Source organism: Periplaneta americana, chromosome 13 (genome assembly GCF_040183065.1).
Source record: "Periplaneta americana isolate PAMFEO1 chromosome 13, P.americana_PAMFEO1_priV1, whole genome shotgun sequence".
NCBI classification, from domain to species: Eukaryota; Metazoa; Arthropoda; class Insecta; order Blattodea; family Blattidae; genus Periplaneta; species Periplaneta americana.
The window spans coordinates 91,372,001-91,394,905 of record NC_091129.1 but is presented as its reverse complement, the minus strand read 5'-3'; the positions used below and the strand labels follow the sequence as shown (position 1 = coordinate 91,394,905).

Here is a 22,905-nt window from a genome sequence, read left to right as displayed (position 1 = left end):
GTCTCTACCATCATATCCCACCTCCCTCAAATCCATTCCATACAGCAAGTATATTCCGAAAATAGCCTAACAGCCTAGTCACTAGTCTTTGTAGAGGAGCCAGCAGAAACGGATGGGGGAAACCGATATGCGACATAAACACTCGGACGGACAGTAGCTCAAAAGGAAATGGGAGTTAATTATTTGCACGGTGCAGTGTGAGTGAATGAATTAATTCTAGCTATGGTTGATCTCTTTACGAGAGTCTTATTTCAGGGAGACTGAACGCACATAGCCACAAAGCAAACTAACTGCAATTCTTGATTAGAGGATGAAGATAAAGGCTATAATGGCGATGAGAAGAAGTTGTCGGTAACTTTCCTTGAATTGAGGAGGTGAAAAAAAAAGACAAGGATTTTTAATTCCTATTCTTGCGTGACTACGTCGGTACCTGTTTTCACAAGACGTCCTATATATTATGTTAGGCCTATATACAACTTTGTTTATATTTGAATTTGAAAATTCCTTTTCTATCAAAGGAATGTACAACCTGCTTGCAGGTTTAAGAAAATGTTCATACTACCGTACAGGCGATCACATTCGTTACAAACATATCCAAAGTTGGTTCCAATGAATAGTTTATTAAAATGATCAAGTGATTTTATAACACTCTCTTTCTTTCAGGGGGCACGGAATTGTCCAATTTGACAATGTTAGATTATATCTTACATAAGGAACTTTTTCTCAAAAACTGTTGAAGCTAGACAGATGACTGTTTTATAACTCATGAAGACGTAAATTGACTCTATGCTGAAACTGTTGTTTTTCTTTATTTTACTGCGAAATAATTTTTCCCCATTCGTTTCTTTTTTCAACCATTTTCAGTACATTACCTCCTGTAATATCTCCAGAATGTAAAAAATATATCAAAAACATTATTTCAATACATGTAAAACATTCAAATAAACAATTGCTGCAAATTTAAGATTTCAATATTAAATAGAAATTGATAGAAGGTTCGTTTTTATGCAAAAACTAATTTATGAAAAATAAGCGTTAAAATAAGACACATACTATGCACCCTCCTCAGAAGAACTGAAAATTAACATGGATATAATTTTAGTATAATTATATATAATAGACTAATACCATACCATATATATATTTTTTCCGCCCAAGATCCATAAATTTACGATGAATGGGCGTTAATTAAAACTATCTACCCTTTCTAAGAAATCCTAAAAATTAAAATAGATACAATTTAGTATACTCACACGTGATATACCATTTTAAAGAGGAAAAACCAAATAATATATCAGAAAAATAAAAAATAAATGAACACTTTCCCTCAGAATCCAATTACATTCCGTCTTGAGAGTTATATAACACATGAAATTTATAAATTTACAGATATTATTATTAGTTGGTATACAAGCATGAAAGAACCTTTATAAATATGATAATATTTAAACTGTATATGAACATTATGTTTTAGGAAAATTTGATGTAATTTTCAGTGTCATAATGTATCATTTAGAAATACTTTAATGTGTGAGATATAAATTTTATGTGCAAAGTTTTTTCTTTACTGACTTATATACTAACATGAAAAATAAATTTAAATGTACATAGTGTGAGTTTTAATGTAGGCTACGTATTTCAAAAACGAATTATATATGAAACACTATATACGTAGAATCAGCCAAACTGCAATACACTTTAACGGGAAAATAGATTTTGGGTGGGGACATCTGAAGAGTACAGGGGAAAAAGGGGGGATGTCCACTTTCAGGCAAAATTCAGATTTCCATCCCCTTATATACTTCATATGAAGTGAATTCATTCTACACTTAGAACAGGGGAATAAAGTTCTTAGTCACAGAATAACTGCTGGTTAAATTCTCAGTAATATATTCGGAATGATAGAGTTTCACATTTTAAAATTGGTTTCCTGAGAATTGTTTAAAAGTGGACATCCCCCCTTTTTCCCCTGTACTCTTCGCGACAGTGGGGAAACTTTTTTTACTTGGTTATTTGAAGACGCTGCATCAACTACTGGGTTATTTAGTGTCGATGGAATTGGTAATAGCATGATGAGGCCGAGTATTCGCCATAGATTACCTGAAGTTCGCCTTACGGTTGAGGAAAACCTCGGAAAGAACCCAACCAGGTAATCAGCCCAAGTGGGAATAGAACCACTTGATATGGAAGGACATCTTTCCTCAGCACAACAATCATATCGTGATGGAGTTTACTGGATGTCGAACCTTTTTCCTGACTGCATTTAATCACTTAATGAAAGTAATTTCCGTCCATTTCTCACTAATGCCACACAGTCACTTCTTTTATTTCGAGAATCTCCTAAACTAAATAAAAAAAAATTCGAAATTCTACGTCAAACATAAAAAATTTAATGAAGGAGCGGTAACATTATTCTAAGCTAAATACTTATGGGCAGTGAATTATAAAATATAACAACCTACACTATCGTTCAAACGTTTTCGATCACCTATCACATCTGTGGATTTGTGGTTCAAACAGGAACTTCGTTTTGAATGTTCTATCATATCATAATGCTAGAGAGAGAAAATATTTATTTTTTTGGTCTATTTAGTTTTAATATTTGAGGAGAAAAATTCGCTCCGGCGCTGGGAATCGAACCCGGGTCCTTGGTTCTACGTACCAAGCGCTCTGACCACTGAGCTACGCCGAATTCAATCCATAGCACCGGACCGAATTCTCCTGCTTCAATGTTTCCCTTTATGGCCTGACTCCATGTTATGCGTATATGTTGACGTATATATGTCCAATGTCAACTGCCATCCCCGGCGCCGGAGCGAATTTTTCTCCTCAAATATTAATTATCGATATTACAGATATTATTCTGTATGACAAATTAATAAATCTATAATATTCTATTTAGTTTTTCCCATGTGTTTGTACTGTACATTGAAGTAAAGTATATAGTTGTTTTCATAGCAGATAGAAAACTTTTGACCGGTAGTGTACATTATTGTAAACATTTTGTCTTATCTGTATTGGTCTTCATACACTAATTATACCATAAATATAAATATATTTGAAAAACACCTCATGCGACAACGTAAAAAAGTAATCACTGAATAACTTTATGATATCTTTACTGTGTTACCTTTTATGAATCACCTTGTTGAAACTGCATTTGTGTACCTCGTTTTAACCGTGGAAACGCTTTTTAGTTCTTTTAAGCATTGTGATTATTGTATTGTGTTTCTGTTTTGCAAAGGATTTTAGATAAGGGCACAAATAGCCATAGTAGCTGACGCGCTCTTTTTAAGCCCCATTAACCTACTGTGTTAACTTTTGCATTTGGATACTTTAAAGTAGAAAGGTGCAAAGTGCCAAAATCATAGAAAACGAAATTATTATGCAGAAAAGTGCAATGTGCCTAGGAGGACGATGTTTTAAAGAGGCTACATCCACTTGTGTTTCTTAAGCGAGATATTTAGATGTTACGTTGCCAGCACCATGCATTTTCAGACGGTAAGCGCCCTATTGAGCTGCAGCACAGAATGCAATGGACCTTCAACAGGTCATGTTTGTGTCCAAAATTACACACAGCGAAATGTTTTACAGATGTCAGCTTTCACGTTATAACTTTGGAGTTTGTGCATGTGATACAATGCAGTCTTACATGTGTATGTGGGATGAAAGCATCGCTAGTGGAGGTGCCAATGAGATTTCCTCGTGTACTAAAACTGATGAATATGGACATAACAAACAAGAAGAATCTGATAACTGTGCAGCTGAAAACAAAAATCGTGTAGTGGTTTTCATGTGTCTCTTTTTAGTTGCCATTGGTTTATTTGAGCACATAGAACAACGTTTCCTTCTCAACGGCCACAGTTTCTTGCAATGTGATTCTGATTTCGCTTTGATTGAAAAGCGACAGAACGTGACAAAAGCCTTCATTCCTAGTGACCTGCTTAAAATCGTACAAGACTCTAAAGTTGTAAAACCATTTCAAATCGTTTCAATGCTAGAGTCATATTTCCTTAATATGCAAGATGTTGCTGATCAACTAATTTCCATCAAGAACTTGAATATTTCTAAGGCATGTTGCATTCAGTATGATGTTAGTAAAGCAGGTAGTGTTTCTGTGAAACAGTCCCATGATAATGAATCAGTACATACCATTAAAGTGCTTAATAAAAACACACATGAAAGATGTGCAGTCAGCATTGTTTCTAGTTAAAGCATAAAATAGGGAAATTTCTGAAGAAAAGAAGGGGGATCTACTAGCAATGACTTCCTATCTTCCAAATGAGGAGCATAGGCAGTTCTACAGGCAGATATGTGAGTAAAAATTGCTTCAGAAGAGGAAAAAATAGGTATTGGACTTTGCACCATTCTACTGCAACTGTACCCATTACTTAACCCTTTTCACAATCTGTCTTATGTAATTAAATATGGAAAAATAATGTTTTTACATACCACTATTATTAATGAGTAAACACTGTATTATTGCTGTTTTCTATCAGTAAAAAAAAACATGACACAAATATGTGTACAATTATTCTTATAGCTACATTTTTTTATCTTATCTCAAATGTTTCATTTTGGCACTTCGCACCCTTCTACTTTAAAGTATCCAATTTATCTAGCTGACTATTTTCAAAATGGTATCCTTCAGTTAACTTCAAAAGTTAACACAGTAAATATGTTATAAATTGTTCAGTGATTGTAAGTGTTAAAAGAATGTATAGAACTATGAATAATAAAAAATTATATTTAACATAGGACAGTTAAAAGATTCAGCATATTTGAAACTACAGTTTTGAACTTTATCTTTGAGTTAAATAGAACTTCATTAAAATTAGTTACCATTTACCATGTAGTTAGTTTCACTAAAATCATCGTTCAAACAGACGATAAAGAGAGAAAAGAGATCTATACTTTTTGTTTGCGAGAATGGAATGAAATATATTTGTTACAGAGTATAGATACAAAACTTTACATTTTCGGCTGCATTACATAATCCTAACCTAACACATATAGCGGAAAAGTTTTTCTCCCAATTGAAGTCTAGTCGTGTGTACAGTAGTCGCCTTTTATTGCCGGCCAAAGAATTAGATAGCAAGTGTCATCTTGGATTTCTGGATTATCGGTTAATAAACAGTTGGTATATATTACCAAATCACAGAACGAAAGAGACAGATAGATATTTTATTTTCAAACATAAAACCTAGAACTCTGCAAACGGTGAGAAATATAATTTTTATTGCTCAGATAGCCGTACCTTTTAATCTCGACGGATATAAACAAGCTTGTAATCTAAAAGTCCTCGTAAAATTCGCAGATTTAGCAGTGTCCGTAGCTTTTGTGCGATGTTACAGCTCTGTTTCTATTGTACGTTACCTGAGCTCCTCCATGGAACGCAGTTTTATGAATGTTTTTGCTTGGCGTGTGGGTCTCATTGTCTCAATTCAAATTCCAGTGACTCTCATATACGTACGAATTTTTGCGCAGTTTAAAGGAAGATTACACATCAGAATGTTTATTCTGACGTAGCTGTTTTATTATGCGTTCTTTAGACATTAACATGTGTTTTTTTTTTTACACTTTCCGGGAATTCTTATGATGAACATGCGTTCTGCTAACATTTGATGTCGCCCTCCTCCTCCTCCTCCTCCTCCTCCTCCTCCTCCTCCTCCTCCTCCTCCTCCTCCTCATCATCATCATCATCATCATCATCATCATCATAATCATCATAATAGAGAGCAACAGAAACATTAATATAAGCAGAACAGTAAATTATTAAGTAACCGGTTAAGTAACTCACATTATTGGCTCTTGCTTCTTTAAAATTAACCCAGAGAAAAAAAAAATGTTATGTTTTATTTAACGACGCTCGCAACCGCAGAGGTTATATCAGCGTCGCCGGCTGTGCCGGAATTTTGTCCCGCAGGAGTTCTTTTACATGCCAGTAAATCTACTGACATGAGCCTGTCGCACCTGGCTCGGGATCGAACCCGCAACCTTGGGCATAGAAGGCCAGCGCTATACCACCTCGCCAACCAGGTCGATTAACCCAGAGATCATGTTTCTCGAAGTATCTACTCGTACTAAATAATTCACACGCGTTTTAGGACAATACGTTACCTTGTTGCTTCGTGCATACTTAATATAATTAACATTAATTTCAACTATAGAGCTCTTACGATAATTGACAAGAGTTCTTACGATAATTGTTAGAGATATGAAGTAGGTGTGTAATTTCTAGTTATATTACCGGTTGTTAGTCTTGAACATTGTAATATTGGACTTTGTCTCTTATGATAAATAAATAAATAAATAATAAATAAATACATAAATAAATATAAATAAATAAATAAATAAATAAATGAATCAATAAATGAATGAATGAATAAATAAATAAATGAATGAATGAATGAATAAATAAATAAATGAATGAATGAATAAATAAAAGAATGAATAAATGAATGAATAAATAAATGAATGAATAAATAAATAAATGGGTGAATGAATGAATAAATGAGTGAATGAATAAATGAATGAATAAATGAATAAATAAATGAATAAATAAATATCCAGTAATATAACTATTTTATAAATTCTAACTTTCAGCTTTTTTGAGAGCAGACTGGATGATAAAAGTTCTCAATCGAATAATAACAGGCATTTGCTCTCGAGTGTCATTTACATTTGTTACCGTTGCTTCAAGGTAAGGTGACCAGGCGTCCTCCTTTTTAGACCTTTGTGCGGGGTCCGGGCTGATTTAAAAAAAATCAGCAAATGTCCTCCTTTTCGTAACTTGTAAGCCTGATATTTTGAAATTATCTGATTTGACGTCATTTTCAAATAATTTGCTCTGTAGGTGACAGCAGCATTAATATACTCTTTGCCAACGATCATAAATCTTTTTGCTCTTTCTTGTTATGGTCGTTTCTCAGAGGCACCCAGTAAATCGAGAGATCTAGGTGTGAATGTGAATCTAAGTAGATATTTTTCTATCTTCTTTAATAGTTACAGTGTCCTTGACTTTCATATGTAGCAAACTATAAAATTGTTGTTATTAAGTTTTATCATAATTATTTTGTAATAAAATATATATTAATCTACTTTTAAGTATCGTATAAGCCTAAATCTGTACTGCAGATATTTTGTAATAAAATAGATATTGACGTAATTTAAAGTATAATGTAGGCCAAAGCCTAAATCTAAGTACTCTGTACTCTTTTTTCGAACAATGTCCTCCTTTTTGAAGCTTGTATCCTCTTTTTATATCTTGTGAATCTGGTCGCCCTAATCCAAGGTATTTGAATTTTTCCACCTTTCCAACATTATCGATTTGATCAGTAATCATCATCATCATCATCATCATCATCATCATCATCATCATCATCATCATCATCATCATCATCATCATCAATAACTTCAAGGTTTAGGCCGATGGCCTGTTCCGCCTCCAGAATTTTATCCGTCAAACTGGTCTCTCCAATGTCTCTTTGGTCTTCCCACTCGTCTTCTTCGTGTAGTTCTGTAACATCGTGTTCTAAAAGGTATCCTGTCGTTGGGCATTCTTGTTATATGGCCGTACCAATTATTTCTATATTTTTCAATTATAGTTGTAATACTCTCGATATTCAGTTCTTGACGTATATCTTCATTTCTCTCATGGTCCTGTAGTCTAAATCCTGCTAGTGGCCTTAAGAGTCTCATCTCAGCGGCCTCAATTCTTCTCTGTTGGGCTCTAGTCAGAATCCACGTTTCTGAACCATATAACAATGTCGGAATTTTTAAATTTACAATTCATGTTGGGAAATGTTCAGCTAAGCCTCGTGTTAATAACATATATCAACACATGATTGATTATTTATTCCGTCAATATGGCTTAAGCAATGAATTACATATGAAAGAAAAACATATGAAAGGAAACTATTGATGTATTACATCCTATTTTATCTCGATACTAGGGGCGAAAACGTTAGTATCAAGATAAAATTGGATGTAATACATCAATAGTTTCCTTTCATATGTTTTTCTTTCATATGTAATTCATTGCTTAAGCCATATTGACTGAATAAATAGTCAATCATATGTTGATATATGTTATTAATGTTGGAATTGCCAGTGTCTTGTAAAATTTGAGCACAGTTTGTCTGTCGACTTTATTTATGTTCAATTGTACCAATAAGTCTTAAAAATTTATTTAACTTGTTTTCTACGTCTGTGGAGGATATATAAGAGAGATAATATCCAAGGTAAGTAAAAGGATTTACTTGTTCAATCATGTTATCCTCTATTACAATTTTAATTCTTAGTGTATTATTTCCGCAGAAACCAAATACTTTAGTTTTCCTGTGTGATATTTTTAGATTGTAGTTATTAGCAACAATTCTCAACAAATGGACTGCTCTCTGTAGGTTGTCTTCAGAATCAGCCAACACCAACTGGTCGTAAAGTAATACTTGTGCAAATTTGTTCTGCGTTTAATTTCCTCTCGAATGGCATATATATTTATTGTTGCTCCAAGGTATTTGAATTTTTCCACTCTTCAAAGGTTATCGATTCGGCCAGTACTACTCGTCCAAATTGGAATGATTGAAAATCTGCTGTGACAGGAAATTTGAAGAATAAAATGCATTTTGACAGCTCAAAGCACTAGTACTCGTAGGTTTAGATAACAAAATTAGACACATAACACCGTAGTCCAGTTTCACGAGAGCAGCTGGTATTGTCTGGTTATGCAGTCCTTTTATCTCGTTTGGACAGTGATCTCTCACTCTTTGTGGCTATCCTACAGGAGCGGTATTTACATTTCGAGTTGAAATAACACTGTACATATAGATTAGTACTACGAAAGTCTTTTACGGTCACTTGCCTTGTGTGGAATTGGCTACATTTCTTCTTCTGCCGAGTGCACAATTCTATTCAATTTTGTGGGATTTTTATCATCACTAGATTTTTTCTCGCCATCTCTGTAACGACTAAGCGGTTTTTCCAACACCGACAGAGATCTGTCCGTCTTCCGTTCCGGTTGACGTCTCCAGCTGGTCTCCGATTTCCTCCCCTGACTTCCTCGTATCCTTATTGTTTCTGTCTTTGTCTCCTGTATAGTATATTTCTTTTTCGCGTTTTCAAAGACGTGAAGAAACCCGTTGGTAAATGTTTACTTACAGCTCTGTACACTTTTACTCCGTTGAACATCACTTTAAAAAATTGGTCATTTTTGAGACCACCGTCAGACGTAAATTCGCACTCACATTTCACAATTGAAAAGTGTTAGGGTATATAAAAGCAATTTTACACGTGCAGCAATCATTTTCGTAAAACAGATTACAGGCCAGTCCTAGAGCGAAGAGCTATTTTTCTGCATACTGTGGTTCGATTTTAAAAGTTTACTAGATGACTTACGGTATTTTCTATTTAACTTAGATAAGTATTTCCCGCACCGATTATGGGCACCATTTCGGAATCCTCAGTGAAACAAAAATTGAGGGAGTCAGCGCAACAGTGGTCTAAGCCACTTTTTAAGAAATGTAGAAAAATCAAGTTCAAATTATGTAATTGTGGTTTTTTCTAGAATTCGAAAAATCAATTTTGTTAGTAGTGGTGTGTTGTGTGATGCTTAGTCAACTTAACCGCTATGTTATATAATCTTTTATTAAGAATTTTTAGATATATTATAAATTTTATGATCATCCTACAACACTTTTTCTCGGTTAGATCATTGTTACACTGAAATGTGTTCTCGTGTTTTTGGAATAAATGTTGGGGTTTTTACACGTAATGAAACACTAATTCTAACAGTTTCGTGTAAGTTTTACAATGAGCTTTTCACAATACTTTTCAATTATTGAGGAGCTCAGTGCTAGAGGGATTAATCCCAAATGTATTGCATAAATTTTGTCGCTTTTAGACAGCTCATGCTATATTTTTATCTGCTTTGAAATTTTCTAAAAAAAAAAAGAGGTATCCCAGCTGTCATCTACATCCAGTGAAGTTATAGAAATTCATTCTTGTAGGGTGAAATTATTTTTCTCAGATTTTGTTATGTGTGGGATACAGTAATCCTTTTGACAGTAGGCTCATTATTATTATTATTATTATTATTATTATTATTATTATTATTATTATTACTACTACTATCCTATACACAATCAGGTAAGTCATAGAGGCCTTCTTCATCCTCCACATTTTCTATTTGAGCTTCCTCAGTCCTACGTTCACAAATCACACTATTATAAAATGGATGATGAACAGCAGAACATATTTCGAAATGTCACAAAAATATCCTTAGCTTTATTTGGATTTATTGGCCTTCGTTTGCAATATTTTTGTATCAAGTTCACATGTTGTAGATCAAGAGTGTATTTATTTTTATCTTTAGTCCTTTAACAATATTTACATAACTATTCATGTTACTTGATACTGACTTCCCATTCGCTGTTTGGGGTTGGACCAACGTTGCACTCAAACACAAAGGATATTCTTTTAGGGAAAGATTATACGCTCTGTAACAAGTTATACATGGTGATTCACGAGAAAAGGTAAAAAAAAAAATAGTATACGATATCTTAGTCCATATTGAGTGAAAAAGTTCGTATGAACATAGGTCCGTTTTCGAACGATGCGGAGCTAGATGCATTTTTTTGGTAAAACGTCTCGCCCCAATGTGAATCAGACGTTACCATATGCTGCTGACGTCAGACAAGGTCACCGATGAATGAGTAACATTGGAATCTGCATTGTGAGCGATGTAGATAAGAGAAGAGAAACAAACCGGGTGGTGGGATATTACAAATGTCACAACAAATACGCTATAACTTATCTGTTCACAGCAGTTCAGTCAGCTACCTACAGTGCAGTAGTTATACAGGTACAGTTATCGGAAGTGTTGTGTTTTTCAAGATGCCTTATAAATTTTCGATTGCAGAATACGCCGATATTGTGTATGTTTATGGTGTGTGCGATGGAAGTACCTTGCATGCCGTAGCTGAATATGAACGACGCTTTCCGAACAGTAGGGTAATATATCGAAGAATATTTACTGTCTATGGGGTTGGATGAAAGACTTGGAATAGCAAAGGAACGGGGAAACGAGAGAGGCGCTAATCGACCGTATTTTGGATGCGGCATTAAGAGTCACGTTCAACTCTCCCGAGCGACCAGCGCAATTCACGCCCGAGCGCAACAGTGCATTGAAGCAGAAGGAGGTACCTTTGAAAACGCGCGAAAACATCGACCCCCGACTTCTAGAATATTAGGTATGTATGCATATGTGAACATGAACTTTAAATTTGTCCGTTATCTGTCTCTAAATGCGAGTTAGTATAATGGAATCTCAGAAGTTTTGTGAAATCAAAGAGCCATATCTCTGTAACCGTTCGAAAACTGACCCATATTCATATGAACTTTTTCACTCAGAATGACTTCAGAATTCACATCCTAAATTTTTTACCTTTCCTCGTGAATCACCCCGTATAATGGTGAATTGGTCTTTCCCATTTTGTAGGAGACTATAATAATATAGAATTTATCTCAATAACTTTACTTAAACGAACAGGAAGTGAATCATTGAATCAATGTGAAACGTATTCAATACACTGACAGGGTAATATTGGAACATGCCGTATTTGTAACAGTAGCCAAAGACCTGACAGTTGTCAATATAGTGCTTGAATGGTGACAATGTGTGACATATCACATATATCACATATCACCTTTGTTACGCTGTATATGACATGTCTTTTGTGATAACACCACTCAGATTGCAAGTCTACAACGTCTGGGGGCTGACAATAGAGGTGAAACTGACATAGATATGCACAGAAATTATAGATATAAAGTAATGAGAATTTTCTTCATTTTGTTTTTAGATTATCGATTTCACATTTTAAGACTGAATTTTAGAATTAATCTCCAAATAAATAAATAAATAAATAAATAAATAAATAAATAAATAAATAAATAAATAAATAAATACCTAAATAGAGCAAGCAAGCAAATAAGCAAGCATATAAGTAAATAAATAAATACATAAATAAAGCAAGCAAGCAAATAAGCAAGAAAATAAATAAATAAGTAAATAAATAAATAAACAAATACATAAATAAAGCAAGCAAGCAAATGAGCAAGCAAATAAATACATAAGTAAATAAATTAATAAACAAATACATAAATAAAGCAAGGAAGCAAATAAGCAAGAAAATAAATAAATAAGTAAATAAATAAATAAACAAATACATAAATAAAGTAAGCAAGCAAATGAGCAAGCAAATAAATACATAAGTAAAAAATAAATAAATAAAGCAAGCAAATAAGCAAGCAAATAAATACGTAAATAAATAAATAAATGTATAAATAAAGCAAGCACGCAAGTAAATAAATAAATAAATAAATAAATAAATAAATAAACAATAAATAAATAAATCTCTGAAATTCTTCTAGAAACATAAGAAATATTTATCTATTTAAAATTAGTTACTTAATAAGTTCTTCTCACTAGTAGGTAAATAATGTTCACCACCGTTATGGATCAGTGACTAACGCATGAGCTTGCTAATAAAGCGACCAGTGGTTCGATTTAACTGTATTCTTCAGGACTGGGATACACCATAAGCTTTGTCTTGTTACCTCAAATGTAAATATTGTTATATTTAATGATTAACCATAGTTTGCTAACGAATATCTGGATAACTACACACTGTCCACAAAGTTATTTTACCATTACAGAAAACCACCAGGTTGCGTTGTAACCGATCGAGATAGAGGTGTTCTGCAAAGTAGCCTACTCTTAGAATTTCCATTCATTGTATCTTAGCGTCTGTTCAAGGTACAAGATATATTTTACCCATGTACAGACCAAAATGTCAGCTTCATTTATCCTGTGCAGGGTAGCAGTGCCATTCATTGGTGTTTTGTATACGCAGACCTTGATATAGCCCCACAGAAAGAAGTACAAGGGTTTGATATCAGAAGAGCGTTGGAGCATTCGATTGATCCTTCACGTTATTTCCATCTTTCAAAAAATTCTTCACTAAAATAGTTTATAGAAGAACTTTATGGATTGCTGACTTTGGTAACTGAAATTCAGGCGAAGCACGACGAACAGTCTTTTGATCTTTCGAGAGCTACGCTGGAATGCAACTTAGACATTGCCGACAGTTACTTGTGACACTGTTGAGAGTCCACTTGAAGGCAAGTCTTTAACACTACCAGTCTCTTTGCAATTGTTGAACCAGCTTAAATTAGAGGGAGGATTCCTACAATTTTGATGGCTAAAACGTCCATGAAGAATGATTGGTCATTTTAACTTAGCATACAGCGATATATCGTCGTTGATTTTATGAAATCTCCTATGTGACTGTACACAACATAATTTTTACAGGAGAAAGAAAAAAGTTAATTAAAAATCAATGAGTCTACATAAGAATATGAAGTAATTCGGTAGAAAACGTTGTTGAATATGGTGAACATAAATGGCATCTTCGAGGATTAGTGTAGGCCTATTGATATTTAATTAATTTTTTCTTCTTCTTGAAAAATTATTTTCTGTACTGTCACATAGAAGGTTTCATAAAATCCGATATATGAGGTCTTCTCTTGCGGTGTTGCCATGATATTTTTTGCAATTAAGTCCTACAACATACAGTAACAAAAACTATCATAGTAGCAAAATACTTTGCAGAAGACCAAATTACTCTATTTCTGTTGGTTACAACGCTGTGACGTTTTGTAATGGTAACGAGACTTTGTAGACACGGTGTAGTTTATTTACCAACAACTAGATATAGGAGACGTCAATTTCCCTCTTTGTTCTTTCTGAATCTTCTTCTTTAACTTCTCGTAAATTAAATATTTTCATTCATAGTGTTCTGATCAAGGGCAAGTCTTTCACTGCAAACCCAGCATTCTCCAGTCCTTCCTATTTTCTGCCTTCCTCTTTGTCTTCTTATATCAGAGCTGGACAGCAAGAGCGGATTCTACTCTCTCACGGGGAGTCATATGATTTCTCTTCATCCCCTTCCTACCCCGCCGAACACCGCGCAGCGTTGATTTAGGGACGGATGAATATTGAGCGTCCCCGCTTAGAGTCTAGATCCGCTCTCGACGCCCAGCTCTGCCTTATATGATCCCTATAGTCCACACCTGTGGAGTAACGGTCAGTGCGTCTGGCCGCGAAAACAGGTGCCCGGGTTCGAATCCCGGTCGGGGCAAGTTACCTGGTTGAGGTTTTTTCCGGGGTTTTCCGTCAACCCAATACGAGCAAATGCTGGGTAACTTTCGGTGCTGGACCCCGGACTCATTTCACCGGCATTATCACCTTCATATCATTCAGACGCTAAATAACCTTGATGTTGATACAGCGTCGTAAAATAACCCAATTAAATATCAAAATGAAATAAATGATCCCTATATCTCAATGGCGTCTTTCGTTTGATATCTTCTTCTGCCCCGAACTCTTCCCCCGTTCACCATTCCTTCCAGTGCATCCTTCAGTATGCAGTTTCTTCCCAACCACTGATCCAGCCAATTCCCCTTCCTCTTTGTGATCAGTTTCAGGTTCGTTCTTTCTTCATCCATTCTTTCCAACACAGCTACGTTTCTTATTCTTATTCTGTCTGTCTACTTCACACGCTCATCCTTCTCCATATCCACATTTCAAATGCTTCTAGTCGCTTCTCTTCACTTCGTCGTAATGTCCATGTTTCTGCTCCATACAATGTTACACTTCACACAAAGCACTTCACTAGTCTCTTCCTTAGTTCTTTCTCCAAAGGTAGCAGAAGATGCTCCTTTTTCTATATAACAATGTAAATTTATAAATTCTGAATTCTGTGTGTCATATACTGAACAAGACAGAAGAAAATTATTTACACCAATACTGGACAAATAAAATGTAGGGTAAACTTCTATTTCTTCCATGAGAAGATATAAGTTGTCACTTCCCTCCTAGTAATCGAATCTGTACTTTCTGGAATCTAGACCGATACCGGTTACGTAAATGCGTCATAATTGAACACAAGCGGAGGCTGTATATAACAACATAGTTTATAATGCGCGAGAGAGCAAAATCATTTATACTTTTCATTGTTTCGGTTGCCATGGTAAATTTATGGGAATTCAGAGAATATTATTCGTAATAACTTTAAACGCAGCGCAGTACGAATCCAGGGACCGGACATTTATGATGCAGATACCATAATGCATACCGCTACGTACTTGCAGTATTGATTCTGCATGTGTGCCATGAAAATTAATTGGAAATAAATGTTCTTTGTTTCGACACCGTAGTTAGCAAACCCTGTTGCGATAAGCTACATAACTCAAATGTTTATTGTATACTTACAGGTTTTAACATAATTTATTATGGCCTGAAGATATCTTATATAGAGGAAAAATGTTTATCAAATGAATTTTTGATCCACTGATAAGTTGTTAGATTGAAATTGGAAACAATAAACATAGGGTAAAGGTTGGTAATACTGTAATATGAGTAATATTGTGATAGTTCTCTTTGAGAATTTATTACAATTTTACTGAGCGAGAGAGGGACTGGTTTTATGCAGCAATTTGTCCACGAATATTCCCTTAATACGTTGACTCAAAAAACCGATCGTCTCGCTCAGTAAAATTGTAATACATTCCCAAAAAGAACTACCACAATATTACTCGTATCGCAATATTACCAAACTTTACCCTATAATGTATCAATAAAATTGTATATCATAACTTGCAGGAAAAGCAACAAAATGAATGTTAAGATATGAGCAGCCTATTTTATTCAGCCTAGCAGAGTTTACCTAATACGTAACTCAAAAAGTAGGTACTTAAAATATTTTAATAAATCTTTGCAAGCATGTATTGTTCTCCCATGTGAAAAACATTCTCTAGAATTTTAATGTGCGATATATAGTATATTAAAAAATTATAAAATTGATCAAATTTAGTATGAAATCAATATTATGGAGCGACTAACAACTCGAAATCCACGAGTTCCTACACACATCTCAGTCTTGGGAGTTATAAATATTAAGAAGGTGCTTTTATGGTCAGTAATGCCTGTGTATTTTCAGATAGATAAATAAATAAATAAATAAATAAATAAATAAATAAATAAATAAATAAATAAATAAATAAACAGATAAATAAATAAAATAAATAGATAGATAAATAAATAGATAAATAAATAAATACATAAAATAGAAAACGATTGAGTAATAAGAATATTGAAGATTATCCAACGTAAAATCGTTAGGGATTTGTGAGATCCTATTTATCCTTCAATTTATTCATCTAATTATGAAAATATTATGCCTGTTATTATTCGGTTGAGAAGATTTTATCATCCAGTCTGTTGTCAAAAAATCTGAAAGTTAGAATTTATAAAACAGTTATATTACCGGTTGTCCTTTATGGTTGTGAAACTTGGACTCTCACTTTGAGAGAGGAACACAGGTTAAGGGTGTTTGAGAATAAGGTACTTAGAAAAATATTTGGGGCTAAGAGGATGAAGTTAGAGGAGAATGGAGAAAGTTACATAACACAGAACTGCACGCATTATATTCTTCACCTGACATAATTAGGAACATTAAATCCAAACATTTGAGATGGGCAGGGCATGTAGCACGTACGGGCGAATCCAGAAATGCATATAGAGTGTTAGTTGGGAGCCCTGAGGGAAAAAGACCTTTGGGGAGGCCGAGACGTAGATGGGAGGATAATATTAAAATGGATTTGAGGGAGGTGGGATATGATGACAGAAACTGGATTAATCTTACTCAGGATAGGGACCAATGGTGGGCTTATGTGAGGGCGGGAATGAACCTCCAGGTTCCTTAAAAGCCAGTAAGTTAGTAAGTAAGTAATTATGAAAATATTATATAACAGTATTTAATGAAAAACTTCATTAAAAACATAACGTCCAAATGCGAGAGACCTTGTAGGTGGTGTTCTGTTTTATGTGTTATTTCTATATTTTAAAATATGATTAGTGTCTATGTTTCTATTTTCTTCTGAAAATAATTGGAATGAAGGTTGGTAGAAATTATAATAACAGTTGACTAGAGGATGTTAGTCCGTGATTTTTTTTCAAGTATTATGCAACAGGAAATAAATCATCTTCAGAGAACTCTAATTATTTGTTCGAAATGATTAACTTCGTTAACATACAGAATCGATTTTAGTAAAATGTATGCCTTGTTCTAAACAAATTCAGCAGCGAAAACCACTACCCATACATTGAAATAATAACGATGCTAATTAAGATAACGAAGTAAAGTAATGTCTGATTTAGCAATAGCCATTATAACAAACATTTTGATAAGTAATCGTCCTTAGTGATGTAGCAATTATGGTTCAATCCGAAGTTTGGGGATTTGAACCTAGGTGATGGATTTCAAATGACGAAAAAATTCTTAGCATATGATAGTTTCTCCATGGATGCATACCGCAGTTGGTATACGAGAATCTTAATCCAATACGTGAAGAGATGACCATAATCCCTGGAATCCTATAACGTGTACGTATGCAAGTCCATGGAGTACACTTCATAGTCTTCCTTTTCCGTAAACGCTAATGAGTTATTAGTAGGTAATAACAGAGTTTCATGTGAATATTTTCGTCATAGTTAAATGTGCAGTAGTATTATCTTGGTTACATTTACGAGATTTTTTTTCAATTATTTAGCACTTAGGTCTAAGGCTTTACCGATGTCCGCTTCACTATCCCAATTCATTTCATCAGTAGAGTTCGAAGCTGGTCTGTATATAAAGTTTTATTAAAAATATAGGGCATGTGCTAATAGCTGAAATCTTGTTAAACATAGTATTGTGGAGTTCATAATTATCACAAAATATCATCCCCAAGCCCCATATAAAATTAGTAGAATTAAAAAATTATATTGTGCTGTGATTAGGCAATTAAGGAAAACGACTTAGACATGCGAAGTTTACGTTACAAGAAATTTAAACAACGACGATGGCTTAGACAACATCATCCATCGTTCTCTTCACTCTGCTCCCTCCTCCAGAGTTATTGAAGTGAGCAGCAAACTGTAGCCCTACTTCCAAAGCTGTCTTCCCCTCCATAAAGCTACATTTTGCGACTTACATAGTAGGCAGGGTGGCGTGATCCCTGAAATTTCATTATATCAATTAGAAGATGAAATGATAACAGATATATCTTATAATTATAACCGAATAATATGTGAAATAAATTTGAGGCGAGTCAGAAATAGAGGAAAGTTGAAGTAGAAATGTAACAGGTTCGAAATAAGTTACGCGTAAAAAATAATTTCTAAACGACGGCTAAAATACGCGTAATATGCGCAAATTATTTCATAAATGTAAAAAATGTAATAAATTCATTATTTGCTGTAATACAGTAAGTATACAAAGTGTTAAATTGTTGCTGTAGTTCCCAGGCTACCAGCTTGCGTTACTTGCGGTAAATCATTTGAGCTCTTCATATTAAGTCTTCATTTATTTTATCCTATGAAACAATAAGCCAACACCTCACATTGTTTCCGCGCATTGCTTAGCTATTCGCAGCGCCGATACAGGTGCCAGAATTTGCTAATCATCAAAGGCTGCCAACTGTTTTCCTCATGTGCAGTTTGTCATTGTTATTCCATCTTTTGTCTTTATATTTTCTGTCGAATTTCTTACATCATTGTGGTAATGGATACTGTCTTTGTGCGTAATGCTGACTTTGTTTATTTTCTTTTATCCCCTGATCAAATAAGTCGTCCTGTTCATAGAGGCCGGAGAGAAAACACAAAATTCGTTGTACTTCTGAGAATTCTCTGTGGATGCTTTCCCATAGCCGGCACCTTTCATTTTTAGCGAATGTATGTATTTATTGACACTGCAAATGAGTATATACCCGGTGGCAGTGGTAACTAATTACACTCAATAATGGCAATTAATAATAAACAGAACTAGTAAAAAATACAATCAATAATACATTAATAATAAAACTAATAATAATAATTAATAATAATGATAATAATAATAATAATAATAATAATAATCTTTCTTTCTTTCTTTCTTTCTCTCAGTGTAACCTCTCCCTTCTAGGTACATTTACACGACCCACGCAACCCGGGCTAATAATAATAATAATAATAATAATAATAATAATAATAATAATAATAATAATAATAATAATGATAATAATAATAATAACAAGGAGCATCCTAAATCATTTAAAATAACATTTAAAGGAAATCTAATTTGTATCTTAACCCTAAGTTCGAACTAAAACCCACGAGTATGATATGTTCATACCTGCACAAGTACCTTTCAGCACTACACTCATTTCGCTGTCAACTCACTCACTGTACTAGAACTAAGACACATTTCACTGATACTATCCTGTTTCACTAACACTTAAAACATATTTCACTGTTCATATATTTTGCACTGTCACTATAAACTATAAAACTTCATTGGCACAAACACACTTCACTTGCACAACACACTTCACTTACACAACACACTTCATTGACACAACACCCTTCACTGACACAACACACTTCTTCACTGATACAACACTTCAAATAACAAAATATCAATTACACCCTTTAAATAGTGTGTATAATATACTACCGTCTTTTAGTAAAGTCCTTAAGCCTATTTTTAAATACACTTTTAGTTATTGGTAAAGCCTTTAGTAAGTCTGCAGGTAAAGTATTCCAGTCCCTGATAGTACGATTGAGAAAAGAAAACTTTCCAGTGTCCGTCCTCTGTCTTATTCCCCTCAATTTAAATGAGTGGTTGTTCCTTGAAGACTAATTTGGAGACTCCAACCGATTTTTTATTTCTCTCCAGGCAGGCTCACCTCTGTATGTTTTGAACATTGCGCATAATCGAATTCGCGTTCTCCTGTCCGTGTGTGTGTCTAGAATGCTCGAGGTCATATTGTGCTCTGATCACTTACCCTCACCATAAGTTTCTTGCTATAGCTAAGGCGCACGCATTCATTGGGTTTCACAAGATAATGAACTGCTTATACCTGAGTTTTTTAGTAGGTTATTTTACGACGCTGTATCAACATCTTAGGTTATTTAGCGTCTGAATGAGATGAAGGTGATAATGCCGGTGAAATGAGTCCGGGGTCCAGCACCGATAGTTACCCAGCATTTGCTCATATTGGGTTGAGGGAAAACTCCGGAAAAAACCTCAATCAGGTAACTTGTTCCAACCGGGAATCGAACCCGGGCCACCTAGTTTCGCGGCCAGACAACTAACCGTTACTCCACAGGTGTGGATTGAGAGTCCTAATCTTAAAAAAAATATATACTGGGACATCATTTTATTTTTACTTCAATTTTTATTGTACCTGAGTTTTTGAATGTACTTCACTTGCACCCCCTCTACTAGTAAACTTTCAACAGTCCTCCACACAGAACTAAGACCGCGTATGCAGCAAAGTCGCCTTACGTTCATAGTAAACAGTACTGAGTTAGTGAGTATAGTACGTTTCAGAAATATGTTCACGTTTTCCTGTGACGAAAGAGCTTTCAATATTGAATCATATTTTCGCACAGGTACTTTCGTCCGTTTGCCTACATCACATCCCGGTTTCCCCCAACCGCTTCTACTCGCCTCTCTGTAAAGGCTAGTGGCTGGGCTGTGTTAGTTCTTTTCTGAAAACATTAATTTCTGTTAGGAATTGGACGTCTACATAACATTATACAACTGTTTAAAAAACTTTAAATCAAAGGGCCTCGTTAAGTATTTAACTGCCATGTGATTTTCCCCATTTTTACGGTCTTGCGACAAAACCACTTGGACGGACAGTAGATAGCGTGTCAGTAATTTTATCTGTGCGGGTCGGGCAGAAGTGAAGATTGAATTTACAGTATGTAATGTACTCTTTTATAGAGTAGGTACAGAATTATTTCAACATGAGTTACTAGTACGAAGAACTAAACTGGTAATTGGAATTATTTACAATAGTCTATAGTGCGATAATATGCACAAAAGAGCTGAAGTCTTTATCGAAATGAAAAGCCATCATTTTAAAAAATATGTTTAAATATCCATATTATGATTATTATTTAATTTAACTTCATTCTCTATATTTTACGCTAATGTGCTGTAGACAATATAATATACACTGCATAATGAATACGTTCGAATGGATAGCTCAGTTCGTGAGTAAAAACACTTAACTGTTACGATTGTACTATATTTTGATTAAACAGAAATGTAATAAAAATTATCAAACTCAGAATCGCGATATTTCCTAGTTTACGTAAATGGATGAATTACTTTTTTCCCCTCCTATACCTAGTAAAGTGATCTTTTTGTATTTTACGCCAGTATCATCGAACTCCAGTCGTGGAAGGGTGTAGGAAACGTGTTTCCGTTCTCAACCGTTAATCCAAGGGTATAGCCAGGTTAATATTAGAAATGTTAGTAAAAATAAAATGATGTCCCTCTATTTCTTCCCGATACCTTGTATAACGGCAGTTATTGGAAAATTATAGCCCGTGTTTGAACGTATAAAATTCATAAACTTTGAACTGCATCGAAACCAATCAGTATTAAAACTGATTAATATCTAAAAGTAGCGTAATGATGAAGGTATATTAAATAAATGAAAATAATCCGTTGGCAGTGTTACGGGATTGAATTTTAATTATTATGCTACAATCAGCACTGCAGCCCATTTAATTAAGTTACAATAAAAGACGTTAGACCTTTTAAAATACAATATTTACACGGATATTGAACTGATGACAACGAACTAACCTGCCTCAGGCAGTACGTTGGATTAATTACGTGTGCAAGTGAAAAAAATTCTTCACAAATCCTAAGCAGCAGTTATCATTTCATGAGCCACAAAAACAGTGAAAAAACTGAATTTGTAGCAATTATTATTTTCCAATTTACATTTTGATTTAGACTTAAGCAGTAAAAATATTATTCGGTTACTATGCACCAAGTTTAAGGTTCCCTTTCAGCGCTGTGAAGGAGACAATGTGAATTCGAACCTCACCTTGAGGTTGGACGGATAAATGTCTAAATTACAGGTAGCATTGGGATGAATTCGTCTCTATTTAGGTCATCCGCACACTCCCTTTGTGGTATCTAGCTAACCCAAGAACTGTAGTCTACGTTGGTAAAAAATGGCCAGCAAATTTTTCAATTTAAGAACGTGTTCTGTTATGCTATTGCGTTGGATAAATGTGCGACGAATTTTTTCCAGCTTTAGTTTAGTTCCGAATGAAGTTATGCTAAATATAGAGTAGGTCTAATTGTCGAGTTTAATAATTTTATGCTATGATTTTGTAGTCATAAGTAGAAGCACAAAAAACAAATTCCGAATGATTAGGGGGCTACGCCCGTTGATTTCATACAGACCGTCGCTCCAATGCGAATAAAATATAACATATTGTGATGTTCAATGTCATGACTTTTTGACACAGAACTACGTCTTTCTCATTGAATTATGGGAACCAAAAATACGACTCAGTCATCGCTGGAATTTGAGTCCAGTTTCGCAGTCATATTACTATATGCCCTATTGCGGCAACTGTGGTATAGTGTCCGAGTTTTATTAATACCCAGCCGTATCAAAGATGACGCTTTCTTTTGAAGTGATAAAATAAGAGTTTATTTATTGCTCCAGTCACAAGAAGCGGTAACATATTACTACCAATGATGCGTTAGCATTTTTAATTGACGTGCCGACATCAACTTTACGTGGAGTACGAAACAACGTTGCCATATCTCGAGTTTATTCATGCGAGTTGCAGTAAATACACAGGGTGATTCACAAGGATTTACCGTCTCTTACGGAGCTCATTTCCGAAGACATTCTGAGCATAAAAGGCATATAAACATTTGTCCTAATCTCAATATTTTCAAAGTTACACTAATTTAAAATTGTTTCTAAAATACCATTATT

General features: G+C 34.4%; 1 long non-coding RNA gene across 1 annotated transcript in view; it reads left to right on the top strand.

Annotated features, from left to right (window-relative positions):
• Positions 1-22,905, top strand: part of LOC138711590 (uncharacterized) — a 671,876-nt gene that overhangs the window by 558,512 nt on the left and 90,459 nt on the right. The gene's annotated exons all lie outside the window — the stretch shown is intronic.